Below are 6,223 nucleotides of genomic sequence, written 5' to 3' on the forward strand. Positions count from 1 at the left end.
CAGTGGTTCCTCGAATACCACAACGTGTATCCGGAGGCTATGGCCGGTTTTTGACGAGGGCGTTCTTCTATTGACTGTGTGGTAGATTTAGTCACGTTTGTACAGCAAGAAAAAAGCCGCAAACGGCTCTCAGCAGCCCTCTTTCTCGACGTCAAGGGGGCCTATGATAACGTGCTTCACGAGTCAGTAGTAGACGCCCTTCAGCACTTTGGACTCGGTGGCAGAATTTACAAATGGATACACAGCTTCTTGTCCGAAAGATCATTTTTTGTAATGACAGAAGATGGCCCAACATCGCAGCACATCATCAAACGTGGTGTTCCTCAAGGTGGGGTGGGGTGCTAAGCCCAACCCTCTTCAACCTAGCGATAATCGGGCTTGTCCACGCTCTACCAAAGACTGTCCGTATATTCATTTACGCCGATGACATCTGCCTCTGGGCTTCGGCTGTTAATCGACCTCAGCTGCGAGCACGGCTTCAAACAGCGGCCAATGTGACGACGGCATACCTCCGAAAGCAAGGACTCAGTATTTCTAGTGAAAAGTGCGCGGTCGTTGCGTTTACCCGCAAAACCATGTCCCGATATCCCATAACAATCAATGGAAAGTCGATACCTTACTCCAGAAATCACAAATTTCTTGGCGTGATCATCGACAGGGACCTGTCATAGAGCGCATATGTGTCTTTCTTAAAGAAGAAATTCACCGCCATCGCCCACATTTTCAAATTTCTCGCTGGAAAGACGTGATGCACATCGGTCAGAGGAATGCTGCAACTGTACCAGGCACTCTTCTTGGGAGTTTTGCGCTACAGCTTGCCAGCGATATCCGGTACATGCTCCTCTCACCTTCGGGTGATCCAGAGCATCCAAGCGCAGGCTCTCCGCACGTGTCTTGATTTGCTGCGATGTGCTTCAACAGTAGGCACATTATACATTGCCCAAGACTATCCTATAGCAACTTATGTGACCACTGAGACGCTACGCCTACACATCAGGCTCCTCACGAGGCTACCATGTCACCACCTTGCGCAGCTTCCTCAGAGTCGACCGCGCTCTTCCTTTGCAGCCATTGTCGCAGCGCACAGGGCTGAGGTACCGTCAGACTACACGCCTGCGGCCACACCGTCCTCCCCGTTGTGGTGCCTGGCAACACCGGACATTCGTCAGCATTTTCCGGGCATTGGAAAAAAGGCCGACTTACCACCACTGGCTCTCAGACAGTTTTCTATGCAGTTACTGTACGAACAACACAATGACCGGAAGCATGTATACACAGACGGTTCTGTGACGTCCTCGAGCTCGGCAGGTGCGGTGGTATACCATCAGAATCAACCAAGATTCGATTCCGTGTCGCCCATGTGACGAGCTCGACGGCTACTGAACTTGCAGCCATCCGTGAAGCTCTTCAATACATCATGGAAGCTTCTCCCCAAAAATGGTCTATTTTTACCGACTCCAAAGCCGCCCTGCAAAGCTTCCGAGCAGCCCTGCGCTACGGTCCTTTGCACCAACTAGTGACAGAAATTCGGGAATTATTTCACCAGGCTGTCATAAAGGGCCATAATATTGTATTTCAGTGGCTGCCAAGTCACTGTGGAATCACCGGCAATGTCTCGGCTGATGCAGCTGCCCGGACAGGCCATGACAGTGAAAGGACCATCTTGCTTCCGCTTGCAAGGACTGATGCCGCTAGGCTGATTCGTCAGTTCGCGCGGTGGACCTCCATTACTCAATGGAATACACCGGACTTTGTGCACCCGCGCCTCCACAACCAGGACCCTCTACTCCAGCGTCGTCTTCCGTGTGGGCTGACTCGATCATAGTCTACTTTGTAGGCCGTGGTTGGGAGTGGTCTTCACGAAAGCCTACTCCTTCCTCATCGGGATGGCCAGTAGTGCCCACTGCGACGCCTGCGAGGTTGAAGAGACAATCGACCATGTGCTTTGTTGTTGCCCCGAGTATTCATCGGAAAGACGCGTTTTGGCAGCCGAGCTCAGAAGATTAGACAATCAACAGTTCAAGCTAGAGACTATTCTAGGACAAAAACCCCTACAATCGACTTCGCAGAAGGCAACAAAAGCCCTTCTGTGCTTTATGAAGGACACAGGTTTAGCTGAGAGACTCTAGTGCCCACGAAAGGACTAAAGTGTGTGCGCGACCCCACTCCTATCCCCCCTTTTTCACCTGCCATCTCTTTTATCCCCTGAACAACCCTTCCCCAGTGCCGAGCTGCAATCCGGGCTCTAGCCTGGATAACCTCTTGGCCTTTCCTTTCGCTTTTCTCCTCCTCCTCCTCCCTGCCAACTAAGGTCAAACTCTATTCGTGGTTACATGTATTTAAAACTACAGTCATAGCCACATACCCACTTTTTATTGTCAATATGCAACTGCCTGTTTCATGTTACCCTTGACTATCTGTTAATTTTGTTGATGTATTTGCTACCAATACTTCTATGTGATTACTTACAGGAGGTCCCCTTTCAGCCCTTGGCTCACTCATGTGCCCATCAGCAATGAACAAATAAACTCCCTACTCATTCTGATTGTGATTCTGATGCGGCCACCTGCTAAATTTAATCTCTGGTCAACGTAGTGACAAGGCATATTTATTTCAGTGTGTCGAACCGAAAAAAAATACGGATTCGGTTACGGTTCGGGTTCAGATGAATTCATTTCGTTCCTGTCCAGTTCTGGTTGGACTAAATCGCGTATCGAACCGGTTCACAAACCGGTTCGGAGAGAGAGAGAGAGAGAGAGAGAGAGAGAGAGAGAGAGAGAGAGAAAGAGAGAGAGAGAGAGAGAGAGAACTTTTATTGCCCCAAGGGCTAATTCAGGGGAGGGGTGGTGACCGCGGGAGCAAGGTCCCCAGTGACTTTGGCAGCCCGAGCGACGATGGCGTCTTGCACTGCCGAATCCGAGCTGCCCAACGTCCTCGCCCGGTGCTCACCGTCTCGGTATGGGGGGAATGGGTTGTGGGGGCATTGCCAGAGGATGTCATCCATGGTTTGGACCCTCCCCCCGCCCCCAAACGGGGCAAGGGAGTGAGGAGTACAGAGCGGGGTACATGCAGTGCTGGCGGTAGGAGCAGGGAGGGATGTACGTCTGCACTAAGCGCCATAGGCGTTCTTCGGCGCGAGAGAGCGCCGGGTGTGCAGGGGGGAGTAGAACCGGTTCGGAAGCTTTGAGCCGGTTTGGAAACCGGTTCGATGGGTTGGATTATCAGCGCTGAGAAAAAAATGTTAGCACTAACAACAAAATACAAACAAAAATTCCAAATAATACTTCTTACCAATAGCAGCGGTGCAAGTTCAAAGAGAGCTTTCAACAATTGGGCATATATTACGGAAAGTCGACAAAGCAGTGACGATTCAGTAGCCACTTTCTCTTCCAGCTTTTACATCGTCCTAGGTACTTTCTTGTTTGCAGTGTTTCTCGACAAATTAGAGAGGTGTGCCCAGTCAAGATTTTTAGATTTGACGAAAATTTTATACACAGCTCCTCGTGCACAGGGAATAAGATATCTACAATTATTCATTAGAGAAAACTTTCCCTTTCCAAACAAAACAAAATCTCGAAGCTGGCTCGGGTCACAAGCGCGTATAATGAATCACGAGAAATTCGAAACTTTGGATCCGTAAAGCACAAGCATCTGGAGCTACCGCCACGGATATTTGTCTGTCAGGACTTTGCATACATTTAAATGAGTTAACGTATTTATTTTTGGTTTCCAGAAGGAAGCCTTCGCAATAAATAATTACAAACATGACACATTTTAAAACATTTCTGAAAGGTCGGGTCCTGTTTTTCTGCATCTAAATAAGCCAAAGAGTACTTTTTTTTGTATTGTTTATCGTTATTTTACATTCTTCGGGCCAGTTTTAGTTTGTGTAGCAAAAATGGTTCAGTTGTAAAAATGCAGTCCACGACAAAAAAATCAGGAATTTTGCTCTAGATTGGAAATCAGTATAAAAAAGGACACCTTAATTTGGGTTCTTTTCCAACATCCACAACTCGAAGTCAAGGTTGTTCTTTATACCATGCCACAGAAACGTTGCATTATTTGTGTAGTTTTGTAGCTACAATGCACCAAATGTGTCCTTGTAGCTGTATTGCGGGGACATACTTGAGTGGTTTGTTCGGACTTTTGACGTCAAGGTAAGACGAAAAAATGTAGAAACTTCTCCGCTGTACGCCTCCTGAGAAACGAACGATTATAGCAGGCATTATATGTAGTTATGATAGGTTTTGTTATGCGAAAGCTCGGACAAAGGAAGGGACATCTAGAGAAATTCTACCTTTTGGTTTTCTGCTTTTTCTATGGCTGAATGCAGGGAAAAAGAACACAAACTATTCATATATGAGCTCAGTGTGGAATAATTACAGCGAAGCTTTATATGCCTCACTGATGGCATCCAGCGCGCGGCAGAACCCACTACAAGAAAGCCAACTTGGCACAAACGCCTCAAAAAAAAAAAAAAAAGCAGTGGCTTAGCTCGGCTATGCCAGGATATACGTAGCGTGAGCTAAAGTTCAGCTGGTTATTCTTAGGTTTCTGATTATCATGCTTACTGCTGCTAAAACGATTTCCAACCCAGTCTAATCCAATCCAATCCAATCCAGTCCAGTCCAGTCACAGCTCCTCGCGTATGCGCAGCACGGCTCTCCAGGAGCCACGCGAAACGGCTAACAAGCGGCTCCGGCGCAGGGTCAGACTTGGCTACTGCGTAACAGAGGCGCACAGCTAGGCACGCGCCGGCGCCAGTGCGTCTGCCGCGGCTATGACGTCACTCATCTAGAATGCGCAGACCGGCGAATGTGCAGACCCAATTCTCTACACACCCGTACTCCAATTGGATTGGGTTTCAATCCAACAAAATCCAATTTAATCCAATCCAAGCCAATCCCAGCTAATCCAATCCAAACCAATCCCAGCCAAGCCAAGCCAATCCGTTCCGATCCAAACCAATCCATTGCTCCTCGCGCTTGCGTAGAACGATCCTTCATGGCACACGCGAAACTGCTCAACCTCGGCCAGTGTAGCTTATGCTGCAAAAAAAAAAAAAAGAACGCTTTTGGTGGTCGGACTCGGAATCGAACGTGGGTCGCTGCGTGATGAAGCCGACCTCTGATTGCGACATTCCGACACGACCGACGCAGTTTGGATTTTTGACCTCGACTTTGACTCAGGTTGCATAGGGATAAAAAAAACCGCCCGCATCTTCCCACGGGGGGAACTCGAGTAAATGCGTCGCAGAGTGGTGGGGGTATCGCGTGAATGTTGCGTAATCGGGTATGGTTTGGGAATGCTTAATTGTTATTTCGTCTTTATTATTCTTATTTATTGAATGAAGGAGAAGCGAAGGCAAGGAGTGTAAAGTCTGTCTTTATTGCTTGGTGCCGTCAAGCAAAGCGTCAAGTCAAGCGAAAGCCAAGCAAAGACGCCCTTGACTGAATTCCGAACGCGCGCTCCGCCGCTTATATACACACCGCCCGCGTTTGAGGGAGAGGAGAACGGGGAAGAGACGCGCATGCGTACACTTCCGTACACAAGCGTGCGAACTTTCCACGCACCCACCACGCCGTTATCACGTGTACACGCCCTGCCGCCGTTACTGTTGAGCGCGACGCAGCGCACGGGTAGCTACGACGCATGCGCGCACAGACGCGCTCCCCCCGCACCGCCGCAGCTGTTGTTGAGAGCGACGGAGCGCACGGGGTACACGCGCTCCTCCCGCACCGCCGCACCTGTTGTTGAGAGCGAGGAGGGTACGGGGGAGAGACGCGCACCTGCGCTTCGACGCGACGCGCATGCGCAGTGAGCGTGTGGACGGCGCCGACAACATCGACAAGTGACATCGCGAGCCTAAGAAATGCTCCGCATTTAAAAAAAATTCACAGCATATCCACGGGGTGAATGATGATGAGTGGGCGAAGCTCCTGAGGGGAAATCATCGGTAAAACCGTGACTCTTCAGTGAAATTTCGCCCACTTCATCTGTGTCCGAACGTAACGTCTAGAAAGTCTCGCTTAAACCGCGCGTCGGCACCTTGGGGCTGAGCTCGCCTGATGCGTTTTGCAGACGCCTCACGAGCTCTCACTGCATCGGGGTCTGCCTGCCGATACGCACGCTTTCTCGCCGCTTCCCGTTCTCTGACGTTTTGGAGATCCTCTTCGCGCCGCAGCCGTGCCGCTTCGCGTACGGCAGGGTCCTCGCGCCGTTG

This window comes from Haemaphysalis longicornis, unplaced genomic scaffold (assembly GCF_048455015.1).
Source record: "Haemaphysalis longicornis isolate Haplotype H1 unplaced genomic scaffold, Haemaphysalis longicornis Haplotype H1 scaffold_1, whole genome shotgun sequence".
NCBI classification, from domain to species: Eukaryota; Metazoa; Arthropoda; class Arachnida; order Ixodida; family Ixodidae; genus Haemaphysalis; species Haemaphysalis longicornis.